The 21263-nt window shown below is 37.2% G+C and overlaps 1 protein-coding gene across 5 annotated transcripts in view; it reads left to right on the forward strand.

Moving 5' to 3' along the window:
* Positions 1-21263, forward strand: part of SMYD3 (SET and MYND domain containing 3) — a 395552-nt gene that overhangs the window by 271734 nt on the left and 102555 nt on the right. Inside the window, exon 1 of one of the 5 annotated variants that reach the window (XM_064708806.1) lies at positions 2655-2712. The exons of the other annotated variants lie outside the window; for them this stretch is intronic. The gene's annotated coding sequence lies outside the window, so the exon portion shown is untranslated. Of the gene's footprint in view, positions 1-2654; positions 2713-21263 lie in introns of those variants that run through there. 5 annotated transcript variants of the gene reach the window in all.

Consider the following 21263-nt stretch of genomic DNA (forward strand, 5'->3'; position numbering starts at 1 on the left):
CATGCATGCATAATATATGACATGTTATTCATGAAACTTTGCAATGTGACAGGCTCTGATTACTCATGAGTAATACAGCAACTGTCACATGATAAATAGAGTAAAGTGACTTTATGTAAGCTTGTTCTAAGTTCTTAAACATAATTATCTGAATTGTTGAAAGGAAATAAGTGTTGAAATTACCGTGATGCATGATGTAGTAATTCAAGGAAATAATTTTTTTGTGCAATAGGTAGAATTCTTCTAAAGATGTTTATGACAGGAACAAATTAGATAAATGGAGATATTCTGTACTTAATACCAAGGCTGAAGGTGGCTGAGATAGTCATGCTAACCCTTGCTGTAAATTTCTGCCACTTTATTAACTGCAGAAGAACTGGATATAATTACATAGGCATAGAATTTAGCTGTGAAGAAGTATTGCTGCTGTGTGGAACTGAAGTTCTTGAAGTATTGGCCCTGCATGGTAGGAAACACATGACTGATGAATTCTGTGAGTTGCAGCATGCTGGAAAACCTGGTTTCATGTCTCTTCTGGTTTTGAAGCCCAATAACCTCAGCTCCCTCGCTGTGCTTTCAGATGCAATATTCTGCCATGGAATTCTAAGGAAACCTACTGTCTTTGATTTGAATCAAGTGAAATGAAAACTGTTTGCTGAATGGCAAGGTCTCATTTCAGGTGACTTTGAGCTCTGCGTGGCAGGTGTGCTCTGCCCTGCTGCCTCATAGGAGCTGTGTGCACAGGTGTGTTCTTCCCTCATCCTTCACTCCTCCTGTACTGCCCGCTCCCCAAATCTCTTTGTGCACAGAGATATTCCCGAACTTGGCAAAAGGCTGGGAGTCTGACCACAAACTTTGTAGGTGATGGAGAAGGTGGAGTGACGGCCACTGGAGCTACAGCTCTCACCATTCTCCAGTGCTTGAGGATTGCAAGTTTTCTACTGAAGTAGACTTTCTTGAAAAGTAACATTACATGGGGACTCAGGGAAATATATAGTGCTTGCATGAAATATTTTGAGGCTTTAGTTTCAAAGTACTTTTGTCTGTACTGAAAGTACCAGGAAAAAAACAGTGAAATTTACAAAACAGAAGCAACAAACAAATTCAGAACATTTTGTTCTGTAAAGCATTTTGATTTATAAAAATCTTGTAATTTTTGCTGAGGCTGCATGATGTTACTCTGGTCTTGTTTTGAGAGTAAAATATTTTCCAGTGATTTCTCACATGATATAGGGGTTCTGTATGCCAAGAAGGAGAAATAACGGTTGCAGATAAATTTTGCCACTTACTGAATTCCATAAAATGCATACTGATCTTCTTTGAATTTGTAGAGTAAAATTATTTGTTAAATTTCCAACGTCCTTCTTGTTGCTTTGTTCTCCCCCTCAAAAGCCCATATTATTGTTGCTACTTTAGGACTTTTATCAATTGTTTAAATTACAAAACCATTTTAGATAATTCAACCTCCAAGTAGCAGAAATTAGTAGAAATTTATGAGTTGAAATGAAAGAGAGCACACAGTAATCCATTACACTATGTCTATCAGTTTCTTGTTGGTTGTTATTCACCCGCTACCAGACAGTAACTTTACTGGAGAAAACCAGACCTGAGTAGAAAGAACATCAATCAACCTGTCAAGAGTAACACCTCCAAGTTTTTATAAAATTTTATATTTGTATTTTATTCATATGCTCTGGACAGTCCCTCCAGCTTCATTAAGACAGGGCTAATGCAATATAACTGTTATTTCCTGGGTTTCTAGAGAAAGCTAGAAAATAATATCTGTTCATTTCTTTGAAAATCTCAACATTTTATCATGAGAGGAATGCATGACTGCAAAGAGGTAATTTTTGGAGGAGGTTATAGAAATTAGATTTAAAGATTTAAATAGGTGTTCATTTTATGATCATAATTTTGGTTCCTCTTGTAAATTGTGTTTAAAGACAAACTGACAGCCTTGTCAATGAAATACAGCTGTTATGGCTGAAATTCATTAATATCAGAAGATAAAAACTCACTTCCTCTCAAACCAGGACAGTTTTTTTAAAAAAATTAGCCATATTATAATGGCTAATTTTGGCTAATCTCTTGAAGTGCTGCTAATGAATACTCATACTTTTCTTCTGTTAGTAAGAATTAGATTCTGCTTTCATTTGCTGCAGCTGCAAACTACTGATCTTATAGTTAATTTCCTAGCATGTAGAACTGAAATTAAGATTGTGGCATCTTGTTTTTTCCTCCCTGGTACAATACAAAAAGAAAACTTATATTCCCCAAAATTTCTTGTATGCAAAAGGAATTTTGAGACACTCTAGGAGAGTGAATGCAGTGACTTTTTAATCTTTATTTTGCACTCCATTACAGAATTATGTGAAATAATATTACTACTTTTTAAGCAGAACTAGGTTAAGCTTGAGAGCAGCAAACCACAATTCAGTAGAAAGAAATCTACATGAAAATTTCATTGCAAACATAAACAGGAATATCTCTGTTGGCTCCACTGGCCTTGTGCATTTCAGGAGACAGAGCAGACTAAGGAGCCAATACCTCACTCAGCACAGATGAATGTATTTTACTTCCTTTAGTCTTGTTCTATTAGCTGTGTGATTCACCTGGCATCTGTGCTTTGGTTTTCATGCTGCAGATCTGGTTATATCAGTTCCAGTGACACATAAGTCCTAATTCATCCATGTGCTGGCTTTCCTGACACAGGTGCGTTTGAGATCATGGAGGTGTTATTTTAAAGAGCACATTGTTACGTGGGACATGAAGTGACACAGCAGTGTTTGTTTCACAGGGAAATGTGTGTGAATGAAATGCACTGTTAGTATTGAATAAGTAAGTTTCACTGTGGCAATCTTTATGTATGGAGAGTATGAGAGGAGATCTGTCAGTAACATCTGAATAATCAGCCTGAGATGTACCAAATGCCTAGGGTTGTTCTCTCATACTGAATGCTAAATATAGGCTTCTGAGATGAAAGAATAAAATCAGCATTCAAAGCATATTTGTGTTAGGGCTGTTAAAGGATTTACTTTCCATTGACTATCAGCATTTTTGCTCTCACATTTCTCATCTGTTCACCTACAGACTTACCACAGGGCTTCATTGTGTGCCCTCTTCTGTCACACAAATATGCTGGCTAGCAGAAAACCAACAAGAACATTACTGTATTGATTTTGTCTCATGCCTGCAAGTCATGAAGGTTTCGTGATTAATATAAATCAATATTTGTGGTAGAGCAGGAGGTGATTTGTGTAACTGCTGATGAAAGAGACAACACTGAAACTTTCATTCAAAACTGTTTGTTATTTGTAAATACTTTCCTTAAGAGGACTTCCACTCTACTAGGCTTCATTCTGTGAAGCTTGAAGATTTTGGTGTGATATTGACAGAATTTCCTCAGCTGTGATCCCCTAAAATTTTAGCACAAGTTAATTTTAAAAAGAGCTAGAATCTAATCTGGATCCCCTGCTTTCCCACTACTTGTTAGAGGAGGTATGATAGAATAAGACAGAATAGAATAGATTATTTCAATTGGAATGCAATGAACAGCTAGTCCACCTGCCTGACCAAGGATCAACCAAGACAAACCTTGTAGTTAAGGGCATTGTCCAAATGCCTCTTAAACCCTGATATACTTGGGGCATTAAAAATGCTTGGGACATTCCTGCAGTCCAGTCTAAACCTCCAGATGAAGGGCATTAAATAGTTCCTTGAAAACTGAAAGAGTTATGCATGGTGTATAGGTCCAAGGTGAAAGAGTGTACACAGTGATAATGCTGGGCTTTTGCAGTCTAGAAAATTGCAATCCTAGCTATACAGCTTATCTGCTCTCCTCTGTAATAACAGGAGGTCCAGTTCAGTGGTATTTCCTTTTTGCTCTCCTCATGTAGGATTATTTTCAGTCTGTTTTTTTACCAATCCTCTATAAGAGATTGAAAAACAACTATAAACTTTGAAATTGTTATAAATAAATTCATCTGTTAAAGGAATGTGTTCATATGTTAAATGCATACAAGTAAGTACAGTATAAGAGTGTTATGTAAGCAATGGAGAAATGATTTTCACATGAAGTCTTTATAGATATTATAGATGTGATTCGTAGTTCAAGCTTCAGCTGGAAATTGTATTCTTCCTGTTCCCTTTTTTTCAGGAAGAAAAGAACTATTGCTGTGAACTTGGTGTATAATCATTTTAAGGCATAAAAGAATGTGTATGGATTTTGAGAATTTAGTTACTGATTTTCAAAATTGAAGAACTCCAGAGCACAATGCGCTTTCACACTTTTTACAACTGCTTGTGCAAATTCCATGTGGAAAAACTGGCCTGCCACACATGTGGCATAATTTACATTCAGCTTTGCAATACTTCACTTTTCTCATTGTTATGACTGGATTTCTATCAACAAATCCAACTTTTAAAAGCTTCACATGGTAAGCATGTAAGTAGCTCAGTGAAAACCAGGTCTCTCTTATGGGCTAGTAACTGAGTGTACTCAAAATATATGGTGGTTCTGGATTTCTTTGAAGTTTTACATTACTTGAAGAAAAGTGCATTGCAGCTTAAGTAGCTACACTTTTGGGCATACATATACTTTTTGTCTATCTAAAGAATAGGGCATAGCAAATGGTCTAATCTGACTATCACAGTCTGTCTTTGGATCTGGGTATGTGAAATGTCAATGTCCACAATGATAGTCTTTTGGCTGTTGTCTATGAAAAATGTCACTCCTAAACAGACATCAGCTATGTAGAGAATCTACATTTCACATTTAGATATATAATTTTCAAAGTAAAGAAATCAAATGGGGAAGTGCTTCCTCCAGCCTGCCTACAGCATGAACTACAACAGGAGAAAAATAAGTGACTATATTCATCAACTTTATGGACTTGTTTGTAAAAAAGTACTCTTTTGTTTCTTTATTTCTTGGTGTTAGAAATTAATTTTTGACACAAGTAAGATGCATTATTAGTAAAGTCAGACTGCTTGGATTTTTTGACTGAATTGAGGATGAAAAATGCAGGTGAATCCTTGGAAGCTGATACTGCATTCACTGATGAGAATTGTAGAATGTACAAATTATATGTTACACTAGATAGTGATTTCCTTTTAATGCTGAAGACTTTTCTCTGGTAGCTCTTGTATTAATGTCATTTGTGTGAACATTATAACAACTGGTGTGGCAACAACTTTGTGCATGATTGCTGTATAACTCAGTGTCTCAGAAACAAGGAATTTGCCTGATACTGATATGAGTCCCTGGTTATCTGATGCAGAAACAAGGTTTGCATAAGTCCCAGCAGTTTGCATGAGCAGTTTGACCAGTAAATCATGTGCAGTTTCATTGCTCTTGTTCTATACTTGCCTTTTGATATACTGGTATTCGTCCCCGCCAAATGCTTGTCAGTCCACTACTTTCTGAATGACTACCTTGTCTTTACTTTTGAATAACAGCAGGGGCAGGTGGCTGTGTAGTTTCCAATCAAGAAAGAATGCTAATGAATTATAAAGAACTCCTGACTTGCATTTAATAGCACTGTGACATGTTATAACAGCCTGCCATACACAGCATTTCTTATAAATCACACTTCAAGGGGCAAAAATATCCACCTGTCATATCTGAGGCCTCTGCAAATGTCAGTGTTTGAAGATGGTATGATTTACTCCATCTTGTAAAGTACCCTTTTATGAGAAATTTTTCTTTATTTAATGGAAAAAATAGGACAATTTAATATTTTCTCCCTTCTGCCCAACTATGACAGCACTGTGCACTTTATTTCATTTTTGGAAACACTTTATTGTTCTCTTACAAGAAAAAAATCCATTTCAGGGATGATGTTTTAATAATAATTGGCAGCATGCCTGAAGTATTGTCTCATCAGGACTTTCTACACCTGCATGTCCATGCAATGCCTAATCTTTCTTAGCAAGTTATTGATTTTATATAAGTTTGTTAAATACTGACAGTTTTTACATACTCATTTTTGTGGTCATACAGATGACCTGGAGCCATGACATACCATTATCTGAAGCATTATAAAGCTCAATGATTTATGTCCTAACAAATGGTGGCACAAATCATAGATGTAACGTGGGGAAACACATACTAGTTATTCACTAGACAGTGATGTGTAAATCAAATGGGTAAGGTGATTTTCCGGGCTAAAACAGGGAGTGTTTGTTCCAAAATTGATCCTCAGGCCTTGGGCAAGGAATTATTAATAATTTTCAGTTTTCAGAGGATAGTAAAATAAATTTTCCTCTTCAATTTGGCATGATTAGCAGATATCAGTACAGAATTCTTTTCTTTTTGAAGTGGTCAAGTCATCAGAGAGTTATTTCTGTCTTACAGTCTAATGAACAGGAAGGAAGTCTCAGCACTCTGAGAAAATGTTCAGCCATCTTAGAGCTTTCTACATTTTCTGTTACATACTTGTATAAGAGATTTGTACAGCTCTGTGAGATACTGTTTGGATTCATGGAAACAAGAAAGGCTAAATCCCCAGCTGGTATAAATCAGCCTTACTTTACTGAAAGTGGAGCTGTGCACTTGCTCTATACCAGCAGACAAGCTGGGTGAAAGCAGACATCAGGAAAACTAAGCTTAGGTCCATACATGCATTGTTTGCTATATATATTAGTGGTAAATACCAGTAATATAATCCCAGTGGCTCCAGGGGATACATATGTTAAAATGAAATTAATTTTTTTTTAAAGTAAAAGAATTTTTAAAATAGAAAATTAAAATAAAAAAGTAATGCCATAGTTCTGCATAGCTGTCCCTAGAAGCACAAACCTAGTCTTCTATTTTGGTTTATATATTACTTATTCCATAATTTAATTAAAACTGTGGTGTATATTTATTTTAGAATTGCTATATTTAAATGTAAAATTGTACCTTTTTTTTTTTTTTTTAACTTGAATAATGCTCCTGATTTATGTGATCAAAAATCCTCTCTGGTCATATTGCCTCGTTACTGTCATATTATCTAGTATTATTTAAGCAATGCATAAATTCTCCTGCATTTGCACAAAAAAAGTAAGCAAACAAAAAAACTTAGAGAAAGAACTAAAACCAAAAGGAAGGAGAAAAGGAAGGAGAAAAGGAGCTGTTGTCGCTTTCACTTGTTTTTCAATGAGTTCCTCAGGATTAGTCTCAATTCAGTCTTCATTCTTCCTAGATCAGGTGGGGAATCTCCAGGGTTTATTCAGGAAATGTTGTGTGCAGGTCATGCCTGCCTCTTTTCCAAGGTCTCATTACTCTGGCCACTCCCGAGAAACATCCCTTCTCAACAAAGGATGTTTTCCAGCACAAAAAGATCTCATTGACTGTGAAAGCCAGTTACACCTTGCAAACAGTGTTTCCTGCTGCCCTCACCATCGCCCTGCCTTTGGACTGATGCACTTAGTGTTGGCTAAGTAGGGATTTGATGTGAAGAAAAGGGAGGTGGCTGACACAGATACAATAAGAAAGAATGGGACACAAAAATAAAAAATGTGTAAGTGCGCACACTGTGAGTTGATAGTAATAAATCTATGCAATGAACTCCATGTGTTCAAAGATGATGAAAAAATGCTTTAAATATTTTTCAGCTTCCCTATAGAGTTATGCTTTTCTTATGTCAAACCTTGATCTATAGTTCTATGGAGGAAAGAAGCATTTGCAATGTTAAAACAACGCCTTTCACTTTAGATTTAAAACAGGATGACAGAAATATAAACATTGTATTAACCCATATTGATTTCTCTTCTCTTTTGGAATGAGAGGAACAAAAGTAATAAGAAATCTTGAATTTCATTTAAAAGCCAGTCCCTTCATGCTTATTCTGAAAGTTTAGTCTTTTATGTGAAAAAGTGCCTGCTGACATTATTAAGTACATAAGTCAATGACAAATTTTCCACTGAATTAAATGGAGCCACAATTTCATCTCAAGATATCAATCCAGATTTTTAAGTATGTACGCATTTGCTTTTTGTTTAAATATAAATTGAAAGCTTAAGAACTGCATGGTAAACTATATATTTTCTAGATTATGCTGAGGAGCAGATTAGTGATTACAATTTGGCATTAGAATTTAACGGGAAGAAACCAAGCTGTTTATCCCCTCCCTGAAATATTTTGGTTCTTCCTCTGAAATTTATTTCCTCTATGAGAGTTCAGTTACTCTGCTCCAGATTTAGACCTAGGTCTATTCTGCATAATTTTTCAGTAAATTTACAGAGAACTATTGTTTTTGTAAAAACACCACATAATATACAGATGGGACTGAATTCAGTGTGATGGCTCCTTTTTACAGTGTTCTCAGCAGAGGGCTGCGTTGGTGGAAAGTCAAAGCTCTGCAACTCGTTCACACCCAGTCTGGCAAAAAAAATGAGCATAATTTGTCATTTGGGAGCTAGTATGCAAGCAAAGGAATGCTTTTATGTGACAGGCAGGTCTGCACAGGTGTTGGGATCCGACCAACAGCCACAATATAGGCTAGGCAGGTATTTCCTTTGGGGAAAGAGGAACATAAACATTGTACCTGATCACATCTGTGTTCTTTTGGGGAGTCCTACCTGCCCCTTCCTGTCGTCTGAGGGGGCTGAGTCAGCGCCCTTCACCCGCCCTGCACATGTGTAACATAAAGCTGTCTCAGCACTTAGCTGGATGTGCTCTGCGCCTATAGACTTGCCCAAGTGGCTCCAGCAGCATGGCTGTCACAGCACACACCCCAGTATAGTCTGTACCAGCTCACCTGCACACAGCCAGCTGGCCAGCATCACAGTTCAGCTGCTTTGGCTGGTATTTGAACTGAAAGCAGTACTAGTTGTTGGAATAACTTTGACTTGCTTAGAAGCACCTGTGTGAGTGCAATCCAATGGCTTTGCAGATGTGCTGTGAAATAATCTCTATGTCTGCTAGAAACAATCTGCCTCCTTGCTTGCTTAGAGCGTTCTTGGGAAACATTTCAATCAGAATCTTGGCCCAGAAATACCATGGTAGTCACAGGTACAGATGAATAGTACAGATTCACTAAAGCATCTTTTAGTGTTGCCACAATGATGCATTCTTGTATTGAAATTTAGATTTTGGCCCAGTTTTCTATCTTAACCACAAACATTACAACTCACTGTTAAATGGTAATAACACAGTCATTATAATTGCTAAGCTGTCTGTGTGTGTTGGAGGATGATAAGTGCTATGATAAAATAAAGAGAAAATTCTACAAATTTGGGATTATGGAGATTGAATTATTGCTGTAAATGCAGAGATAGCTATTGTGAAAGATAAGGATGAATCTCTGAGGGTATATTCTATCTAATCAAAACATTTCCCACATGAAAAAGTAACAAAAGCAGTAAAGTGATAAAAGCAACATTAAGCTATATAAAGAGACAATATGCAGACAATGAACCTATTTGCAAGAAAGGTTTCCAGTTCTGAAAGACAATTATGACTATTTGGTCCCCTCAGAGTTCATTAACAAACACTTGGGAGCACTGATTAGGGCCTGTATCTTTGTTTTCCCACTGGCATAACAGAAATAATTAATGGCACAAAATGTGAAAAGATGGACTAAGAACTTGGTATTAGATTGTGGGACATATTCTTAGCTTTAAGCTAATTAAACTGAAACTGAAAAAGCCCTTCTGATCCTCAACAATTGAATGTTTTCTCTTTTATGTTATTTGGAGACTATTTAACAATATTGATACCAGAGGGGAATAGAATGGTGGTTTAATTTGTTTACTCCCTTTGCTGAAGAACTGGCTTTTAAGACCTTCAGAATTTAGATTTTTACAGAGCTCTAAGAAGTCAAAAGAATTTTTATTTATATATAATTTTTTTTCTGTTATTCTGTTTATGCTTCAGAGTTTGCACAAAATCAGGAAAAAATTCTGATTTATATTTTTGAAATAAATCAAACCCAGCAACTCCTTAAGGTTCTGCAGTTTTAAAACACACTGCTGTTGCCTGTTCCTTCCATTATCAGTAGTATTTTTCCCATGATTCATAAATTTCCAGTAAACCTCAGAGAAATATTCCAAGACCACAGATAATACTTGTTAAGCTAAACCCAGCCCATAATGATTATTAATTATTTTAAGTGCTTCCTCATTAGGTTTCTTTTCCACTGTTGGCAGACTGGTTTTGAGAAAAGCCAGCTAGCTGAATATCAAGGAATATTTGCAAGTTAAAACCGTGGAAATCACTAGAGTTATTTCAGATATGAATTGCAGTGTCCATCCATTTTGCTTCATGGATTTGTCTCTGGCTTCCCACATGACATCTGATTTCAGGACCTGATGCAAAGTCCCCTAAGTCAGCAGGTTCACTATGGACTTTGGCAGATCTTGGACTCTACTATCGAATTCTGCAGCTGTTCTTACATCTGTGGATATTACAATGCATAGAGGCAATCTTCCCAGGCCTGGAAGCTCATGGAAAGCACATGAAGTTTTGCCTTCTTTCCATAACCACAGGCATACCTCTGGTTTAAACCTCGGTCTTTTTCAGGACATCTCACCCAAGTCCCAGAGCTGAGGGCACTGTCCTGACTCACACACTGCTCCTGAGTGTCACACCTCAGCAGCTCTCTTGAAGAAGGGCTTGTATAGCCAAAACTTGTCTTTTTTTATCCCTCTCCGCATTATAATCTGTTGCTCTGATGAAAGGCATTAGCTTCACTTACACATATTGCCTTGCCTAAATACTTAACCCATCAGGAATACAGTGATGCCCCTGCTCAGCTTCTGAACTTGCCCTCTTCCTTAGTCCCCGTGTGTCAGTTTTGACTGGAATGACTTTGGCTGTCCTTGGCTTGTATCTGCAGTGAGCTGCTGGGATGCTGCCCTTCCCTGGGAGCAGCTTCTGCTCTGAGCTCCACTCCAGCGCCTTCTCTTTTGTTCCTTTTGTCATCCTTCTTTTTAACTTCCTTCCTAGATCTTTTTCAATAGAAAAGCTGCCTGGGGAGCTGCACTAAATAGAGATGTGAAGGATCAGTGTTTCCCTCCCCTGCTAGCTACGGCTGGGCCCTGGGACATGATATGCAAATCTAGCAAGGGGTATGTTCTCTCTCCTTCCTTCCTTCTTGTTTGGGGACAGGATTTTCCCTTCTCCTTATCTGGCTGCTTTTAACTTGCATTTCACTTGTATTCTTTAATTGGCACATTCCTTCTAGCTTGGCTGGCTTTTTCCTGTTTACAGCATCTCCACAATTGCTACCCAGCTCTACAAACCAGACCCTGCATGAGAAGTACTCGTTGTAAATGTGTGTGTTACCAGGCTAATCAATTCTAGTTCACTGGGAGCTTGAATTCTGTATCACATATTAATAATGCCAAGAGTAACTTAGTACTGAAAGTGACTTCCTAAATGGCTTCCTGTTTTCTGTGTTTCATGGTACTGCCATACCTGAGTAGGTATTTGCAAGATAGAAAGTCCAAATATATCAGATGAAAAGACATAGAAATTAACTATGTACAGAAAATGAAAGTAATCATTTTGTAAAGAGCACTAAGTAGCGGAGTGTGAGAATTCAGCTTGTTAAAGGCATAATTTGGCTCATATTGTTTCTCATGAGGGAGAGGAGAAGGGTTGTGATGTAACCCACTAAGAGTCTGCAGGTAAGAGCATAACAGAGAGATGAAAGGAAGGAACAAGAATTAGGGTAATGCTTTCTTTCCCCTTGAGAGCAGTGTGTACATGTGGCCAGGCCAGATGTGCAGTGTGACAGCTCTTCGTGATAAAGGAGCATCTGCATCATTACTTGATGTGGGGCTCAAAATGTTCTTATTTAACAAGTTACAGTGTCAAGCAATGTGAAATATCTTCTGTAGTCAATTTTAAAATACTTTTGGATGAAAGATATGAATGATATCTATCTATGAATGATAGATGGTTTTATAATTCTTAAATGATACATCAAGATTTTGGAGAGGTCCTAATAAAGTCTCTATACTCTATATGTATAAGCTGCCAAATCAGAAAACGAAATTACGTCTCAGAAAGGCAGAATTCTTCTCAAAGTAAATTTTATCTCTGATTATGTAAGTTGATAAAAACTACTTACATAAAATTTTCAGAAATATATTAAAAATTAGAAGTGCCTTTCCACTATGTAATACTATTGCACAGACCATAGTAAGGTGAATAAAAGATTGGTGTATGTACTAAGGAACAGATGGAATTTAGCTCATGCTACTTCTACAACTCAGTGTGAGTTGTATTTGTCAATATCAGTGGGAGAACACAAAACTGTCTCTGCAGTGTTCAGCTGTAGCTTCCATCCAGTGCTGTCATGGCTTAGGAATGGTATTCTCCAATTTAATGCTCCCCTAAAACCACCTCACCACTCAGTCCCCATCCAAGTGAAAGCAAAAAAGGCAAAGATTGTGGGTTGAAATAAAAATAATTTAACAGCAATAAAATAAAAAATGAACAGTAACAGTAATGATATTAAGGACAAAAGGTATAAAACCAAGAAACCATTTACATGTAAAATAAAACAGTACTGGACTGTTTTGTCCATGACTTTCTCCTGCTGGAAGGAATGCCCTTCTTCTTGGAAGCCAGAATCCTTTCCCCCACCCCTGGCAATGATGTGAGCTGGTATTGAATTACATTAAGGTCCTGGCCAAAATGAGGACAAGTGCTGGGAGAGATCCTGGATTTAGGAACTGTGTTGTAGCCATGAATAGCAAAAGAAAGAATTGAGGCTTATAGGCTGGGGTAGGCTTTTGTTAGACCATCTGATAGAATTGGAAAAAAAGATCAAAAGTTTACCTGTTATTTCCTCTGACATCAATCCCTCAAGATCTTAAAGATACTTAATATATCAAGATACTTTAAGATACTTTTATCATACAAACCTTTTCTGTTATTTATCTTTCTAAGTATAAAGGACGTACCTTCTTATGTCAAATGTGCACTTCTAATATTGGTTACTTGAGACATTGTATGTGACAAAGGTAAAGCAAATAAAGAAAGGAGCTTTGATCAATGTTAAGCAGAGTTTAACCCAGACAGAGCTTATTAGAAAGGGCAGAGCTCTGGTGAGAGATTGCAGTGGAGCGGGCTGGACAGTGACATGAAGTAGCACTCTGAAAGGTTTAAGCTGAAGTATGGAGGTTTAATTTTGAGACAATAATCAAAGATGGGAAAGAGTTTAAGTTGGGTTTTTTTCTCATTCTGAAAATTTTAGGGTGATAATCCAGTCTTTCTTTTTGTGAGACACGGACTGCAACATTGCAATTTCTTTCATTATGGCAAATGATTTAAGACTAAATTTAAACATTTTTTGGAATCATACATGCTCTGGATTTAGGAGTGCAAATACAGGAGAATTTATCCATGTTCCTTATAACTTTTCCAGAACTACCTCTGCTAACTTGATTATCCACTCGGGAGATCCTTCTGCATCTTTTCCCCAAAGGCTGAGATTTTTGGCAAAAGAGATTGTGACCAATTGCTTTAAACTTTCTGTTCTTTATGTGCTTAGAATTTCTGAGCACAATGATTTTTAATTGTTTCAACCTTCACTTGAAATTCCATCTCTAAACTATCGTCTAGGCAGTGTAGGTGTGAATTGCATCTTTTATGGGAAGGGAAAATAACAATGGTTGTGTCCTTGCTTTACTGAGCAGTCAGAAATTACATGGGAGAGCAACAGAACTGTCAGGTTTGTAAAGTTTAGCTATGATACATTTCAGCTGAGTAAATGTAACTGGGCAAGAGCAGTGAGCACTAGGGAACATAGAGGACAGTGACTCTTTTTAGTTTGTCAACATGCAGAATAGTTACAGACGTACTGGACTGTACTTGGTTTGACCAAGGTGGAGTTCACTTCCTTCATAGCAGCCCCTATGGCACTGTGTCTTGGAATTGTGACTAAAACAGTGTAGGAAACACACCCATGTTTTGGCTGTTGCCAAACAGTACTGGAACAGCCCCAGGCTATCTCTTTCTCATGCTCTGCCCTCTCCTATTGAGTAGACTGGGGAGTCGGGAACACAACTGGGACATCTGACACAAATCACCAAAGGCATATTCCATGCTGTATAACATCTTTATCAACAAAATAAACCCCTGGAGTGGGATAGGGGTGAGGATTGGTAATTAAAGTGTCTATCTAAACACACATTTTCTTGCTTTTTGTCTTCCTCTTCCTCATGCTGCTGAGGCACTGGTGGGGAGTGAGTACTGGGTGGGTGAACGCACAGCACAGTGGTTGCTGCATGGGTTAATGGAGCATCAGGTTCTGTGGGCTCTGGTCCCTCTGACCTGATACCTCAGCAAGGATATGGCCAATTGGCAGTTCTGTGTCCTTAAACTGTGCCCTTAAACTAGGGAACATTCAGGGAACTAGGGAACTTTCAGGAAACCAGAACACCAGGAAAAGCACCATGGAATTAAATGTCAGTGCCTAATGCTTTAGGATATATATTTGCACGTGGTATCATGCAGTTCTCATCCTTTATTCTTCTAACAGAGTTGAATGAGACATAGACAGTTTTTTTTTTTCCAGAACAGGTGCTTTTGTCAGATAGACTGATTTAATAATCCTTCAATAAATAAGTATATTCTTCATTTTAACTGGCTGCAGCACTTAGAATTTCCTGTCAAGGTGATGCCACAACTGAATGCGTGCCCCTCACATTATATCTCTCACTGTATCCATGCCACCAAAAAATGCAGTTTAGTCTTGGTGTATCTGTTCTTCACAAAAGGAAATGTCTGATCTGAGTAAGAACAGGAATAGCAAGGGCATTTTGTGCCACTGCCACCCAGCTGAGGTGACTGGTGAAAGGCAGTCCACTAGCTGGAAGGGTTATTCCTAGGATGGGGATGAGGCTGGGAAGTTCTAGCACAGCAGCTGATCACTTAAAACTCAGATGGCAAGTAAATAGTGTAAGACTAAGAAAACTTTGCAGCATCATTCAGAAGATGAGCATAATTTCATCTCCAGTTTGCAAATTTTAAACTTTTGTTTATTGATTGAGTTTTCTTGTCTTTCTTTGGTGACTATCTTGTCATGTCCAGTCAATTAAAAGATGTTTAAAACCTGGAATTAATACTGTAATATAGACAGATAAGTTTGAACTTCATCAGTCATGAACATTTCTAAAACTAGTGTTTTCCTGTCATGCTGAACAGGTGACACCCTCTGACAGCTTGAAACTTTAGTGGAGAGCAAAGGCAGGATGTGTGGTTATGCTCTTTTCAGTAGCTGATACTGTGGTGAGTAGGGAGTGATGGCAGAGGTGGGCCTGTTGCATTACAACTATAGAGATTTGCATTCCAGCTGGTCCTCAGGGATCAGAGGGGTTGGCTGTGACTAGTCGTGATTTTTGATTATGAAATATTAGGCACTATTGGTGCCTATGTAGCTTCATATCATTCCTATCAAAGCATGCACAGTTATCTTGGGAACACTTGTGATCATCCTACTATTGCATTTTTGGGAAAATGCTTTTGAATGCCTTACTGGACTAGCAGAAAATGGTCTACAATAAGGATGGCAATAATGAGTATGCAGACAATAGAACACTTTTTTTTTTTTTTTTGCTTAGTTCTGCAGGAAATTTTAATACTGTCCTAGAGTACTTGTGAAGATGATTTTAACCCAGAATTCTTTGTTCTCAGTTTTGGGGTATATATTAATATTCTATCAGCAGTAGCAGCTTTTTAGTACCAGAGCAAATATTGCACCAATTCACCAATTATAATCTCTTTTTTTTTTTTTTTTCACAAAAGTGGTTGCTATTTAAATATAATAATTATAAATAAAAGTTGGAGTAAAATTCCTTAGGAATGGAAGAGAAAATAGGGCAGATGTTATTATGCCAAAGGACCGTCAAAATAATATTGTGAAAATACATTCTAGTTTTTTTATTTTCTGCAAATCACCTGCTCTCAGGTTTGTGTAGTAAAACACTGGGTCAAAACACTTTGAAGTCAGTGAGAGTTTTTCCATTGAGTGTCATGAGGTCTGTGTCAGATGCTTGTGGCTTATAACTTGTGCTGACATGCTGGACATGGGGAATCTGTTTTTCCACTCTTGTAATGCTGAAATTGGGGAATTAGTGTTGTTTTTCTGCATCACAGTTTGCCAGACAGCCAAGAGGTTTTACCTCATCCTGTGCTGATGAGCAAACTGACATCTTTTGGTGACTCCTTTCAGCCTGTGTATAATGTTTGCCCTTCTAATGCCAGCACATGATGGGTTGGAGTCTTGCAGGACAGATGCTAAAGAGAGAATGACGTTAGTCATGGCAGTGCTGGGCATCTTTCTGTGATAGCAGATGTTGCTGTCTTCTTCCTAACTTCTTCTGGCGGCCTTAAAGACCAAGGACAAAATTATCTTTAAAGGGAGAATTTTCTTCTCAATAAGTGGGATGATTGAGACACATGGATAAGCAATTCCTTGAAAGAATATTCATTGCTTCTTACCCACTCATTACCACTCACAGTAAAAAGAAAAATTTAGATCTGTTTGCTCAGTGATGACAAAGTTTCATGATTACATTTCTATGATGTTATTAAGGGCAAAGTAATTCCTCGATTCAGTTGGTTTTGAGCAAGTAAAATTACAACAAGTATTCAGGGCCTCTTCCAAGAAAACTTTTCTTCCCATGAACCAAGAGTTTCTTTAACCACTTAGTATTTGTTATACTTTCTCTTTTCCTCTTGGATGAAAGTATAATTAAATTAAAACAATCATTCACTGAGAAGTACTTCTTTTACAGTAAGCTTAACTGTAGTAATTTTATCTGTCACACAAGATGCTGCTGCCTTGTAAAGCTACATTTAAAAAAACTTGCTTTTTGCTTTCCTGGAAAAATTGGAAATCACAGTTGGTAAAGCAACATTAGAGGTCATGTTTTTTACAAACAAAAAAAGCAGAAGCTGGAATTATCCAAAATAGTTGAATCAAGACCTCTGGATATCTTTTTCCTGTAGAAGCACATGTTTATACAACAGTTTTTGAGAAATTGGCATCTGTCTGTCAACCATATGAGACAGATGATATGAGTCTAATCAAAGTCAGTGAATTCTGGTTAACAGTTCAGATATGTTTGAAACAGTAATGTTTAGCTTGTTTGGGTTTATGTCACATGAACAGATTTTACATTCCAAGGGGTTTGGCTGTAGCTTGGCTCTGGGCTTATTCACTTAAAAAACAGGGTGTGACATTAGGGCAAGTTGTAGGAAACAAGAACAAAGGGCCTGAGCTTTCTGTTGTTGTTGCATCATATTCTTATGAAATGGTATTGTAAGCCTCACAGGACAGGGAGAAAACAAAGAAAACTGGGATACAGAACTGTAGAGTTGGATAAAACAATTTCTATTTAATACAGAGCTCTGGATCACACAGAGGTTAAGTGATTTGACCAAACCCACAGAGGAAGTATGTTGCAAGTCAAAGGCTGGAAAATTTGTGCTTATGTTCTCAGTTATTTTTCTACAGGAATTGATGGGCATCGCAGGCAAATAATACCCTTTTTTTCTCGTTCACTGTCTTTATCACTGTCTTCCTATACTTGCTGCATTTTGGTTTACCTTTTTATGTGGCACTGGAAATAAAAAATCCAGGAAGGCAGTAGCTGCTATATTTTTACTGATGTGCCACAGTTTCTATTAGTGTGTTATGTATTCTACATTGGGCACCACTAGAATAATGATTTTTGACTGAGTGTATAGCCAGGGGACTGTCCTAATTTGCATTGTTACAATTTTAACTAATACAATGATATCCCTGCAGGTCATTTACAACCTGCCTAATCTATTTGCTGAAGCAATGTCATGTAAATTAGAATTGTGAGAAGATGATTGTAAATTATTAAGTTGGCACGTCTAGAAATTACAGTCCTTGAGCTGAGATGCAGCAACAGATTGTTGCAAGCCTGTCTTTCATGACAAGTAAACTCTAACTAATTTAATGCTAATTTAAGTCACTATGCAGTGCCTGACTGTCTGACTGTACCTTACAATCTATTCTGTTAAATACTTAGATTTACTTTTTTTTCACTAGGAAGTCTGAAATTGCTCACAAGCTATCTAAAGCTTATTTGTCTGACAGAGTCAATACAAGGATAAGTTGGATGTTTCAGAAAATGAATTTTTTTCAGGGATGTGTGTGCAGCTCTGGAGGCTGCTGCTGGTTTTAGATTCTGTTTCAGTGCAGGTGCATGGCAGCCCACCAGGCAGAATGGTTGCTCTGGCATGAGAAATGAACACTCTGTCCTTGGGTACAGTGTGGCCTCTGTGTCCTCTCTACTGCCTTTGAGTTTGCTGTTTACTGAAGTAAATAGTGTTAGATGTTGACATCTTCGTATTCAGTAACTAACGTGGACTTTTCTTGGAAGTCTATTAAGTGTTGCCATTCCCTACTAAACACCTCTATATAGATATAATTTTGGCACATTTTTGAAGGAAGGACAAGGCATGAAACAGAATTATCACTTGGGATTCCTTTATTCAGGGTAGTCTTACGTAGTACTGGCACAAGCACAGTGGTTTTGTGGCTGTCAGTGAAGTTCTTCATAGCCACAGTAATCTTCAGAAGAAGGAGATTTTCAGAATGACACAATAAACAGATATGTGCTGTTGGGGGAGCTTTTGGGACAAGACAGGCTTCCAGAATACAGAGTGCAGACTGATAGTCGGAAAGTTGCTCAGATCCTGCAATGAGTGCTGCCAAAGCAGGCTTTGAGCTAGACAGCTTAAAAACCTAGACAGGGATTGTATCAGGCATATATTTAGAAAATAATTATGCACATTCTTTTGAATATATAGAATGATGGTGAAAATTGTATCATTCATCAGGCATGTTGGTTTAAAAAACCAAGAAATGCTGTTAGAGCCTGAGAACAGAGACTTGGTATCTTTGTGAGAGATTCACAGACGCTTGATTTTATTCATCCACCCACACAGTCTGAGATAAGCATAAGAAAATTGTTCTACTTCAAGAAGGGAAGTTAACTGACTTGAAAAGCTGTCTTGGAGGTCAAGGACTTCTGTGATAAAACTTCTACATTTTTATTTGATCAATTTGCTGATTTTTCCACATAAGAGTTCGTTGGTTTTATATTTTCGTGTTCTCAGAGCAGAGAATCCAGATTTTGTCAAATATATTGCTGTATAGTAGAAAAGAGTGCTATCAATGAAACTGCTGTCAGTACAATTAATGTACTTATTGCCATTTTCTTTCTTGTGATAATGTTTAATTCATTCTAACCTTAACAGACATACATGTTAAAAAGAAATGAGAGTCTCAGACAAAAAGAATTCAGTAAATTAGTTTGGCCTAGGTAGAATATTTAACATTACAAAGAAAGCAACCAACTTCCTCCCTAATTACATTACATTTTTGTCACTGTCTGATGGATCATTCATCACTATAAATTGTATCAGTTGCATGTAAAATCTGCTTGAACCATGCTGATATGCACAGCTGAGGAACTGGTCCAGTATTAAAAGCACCTGTTGCGTCTCAGAAGTTGGATGGTCCTAATTGTTACAAGAATGGTCACATTAGCACAGGCATCTTCTAGTTGTTTCTTGATTTGAGAAATCAAACAGCTCAATAGTAGGATATGCAGACTGTTTAGCATTACTGTTAGAATTTATTGTAATTTTAGAATAATGTCTGTATTTTTGTTATTGTGTTATTGAGTGTTGTGGCTGGCTGAGCTCCAAGTGCCTGACTCATGCCAATTTAGAATGAGACTTCATTAAAAAGAAGTCTTACAAATAGGAAATGCCAGGAAAATAATTCAGAAAACTCCCCAAATCTCATAAAGATTATTGCTTAAGTTAAATGTGCTTGAATTGTACAAGACTGACATTTCAATAAAACACTCAAGATTTTGCAAGACAACATTTACTGAAAAACCATCAGTTAAATCTAGTATACAAATTGTCCTTATTGTTCCTGTGAGGGATCTTCTCCTCTCACTTGGCTGAGCCCCAGTGAGATTATAATCTCTGCTTTTGATTATAATCTCCAGAAGAGATATTGTCTGGGTAAAACATAGCTCAGGTACCCTGTCCTATCTAACACCAACCACTACACTTTGGTTAAAATCTTACTTGCTTGAGAACAAAGTGTCTGGTCTGCCAACCTAAATGTTTTTGCACTCCTGTATTCATGCCATCTACAGAGTTGCTTTCAACGGTCTTGCAGGAAAACTGAAGAAAAGTTCCTGAAACCAGCATGAATAATTTAAGAGTTTGCATTTTTCTGTTACTTGGTGTTATTATTGAGGTTTGTGGACTGACTCTAGAAGGGAAAACTAGTATTTCCAGTGAGACTATGATTTGCATGACAAGATTTGCCTTTTTTTCCTGAAGAAGTCTTGTACTTTGGGCATTATTCGCAGAAGGCTATATGCAGCATGTATACCTGTAGAAGCATCTGTGAAGGCTCCAGAGAACCAGAAATTTACTTAAATTATTTTTGAGATATGATGTAAACTTGGGTATATGATCCTAAACCATAATTTTTTGCACAGTTTTTAAAAAGTTCCAGGTGGATTTGAATTAAGACTCTCTAGTTTCGGCCTTCTGTGAAAACAGAAGGAAATAAGTTGCCATTCATCCCAACCTGTTCCTCCCAAAGTGGAAAACAGCACAGATTTCATTGTGCAATTGCAATGACTCCAAGAAAAATAGTTCATAGTATTTGTCCACTGAAAATGAATAGCAGTGAATGTTTTTCTAGATACATACATAATTTTCCCACATGCATTATTTTCCTACACACATTTATATGTGCCATTTATACGTGTTTTGCTTCTCTCAGGAAAAAAAACCACTTTTTTTCTTTCCTAAAATTCATTATAGATAACTTGTATTGGAGCCAGAAATTGCACATGCTTTCAATATACAGACAAGAGTATAATTTTGGAAAATACAGTATTGATGACAAATTGTTTTTCTTGTGTATAGTAAACGTTTGGCTACTGAGGGCTATTTCCTCATGAAAGAAGAGGAAGGGGCAAGACAGCCTCTTAAATCTTTTCATATTTTCATCTTTCATTGAAAGAAAATAATTTAAATTCTTCCAGAATCTGGTTTTCTTGTCACACCTGTTTTAAAGGCATCTGTTTACTTACTAGTTTTCCACTAAAGCTGCTTTCTGTAGTTTTTTTTTTTTAAGGAATCTTCATCTGTCATGGAGGGTGGGGAGGAGGAACAGAAAGTATTTGCTGTCAGGCGAATAATTATGTTTCTGTTGTGATTATGTGTTAAGTACTATAATCTTTTCAAAGCA

This window comes from Zonotrichia leucophrys, chromosome 3 (genome assembly GCF_028769735.1).
Source record: "Zonotrichia leucophrys gambelii isolate GWCS_2022_RI chromosome 3, RI_Zleu_2.0, whole genome shotgun sequence".
In the NCBI taxonomy this organism is placed as follows: Eukaryota; Metazoa; Chordata; class Aves; order Passeriformes; family Passerellidae; genus Zonotrichia; species Zonotrichia leucophrys.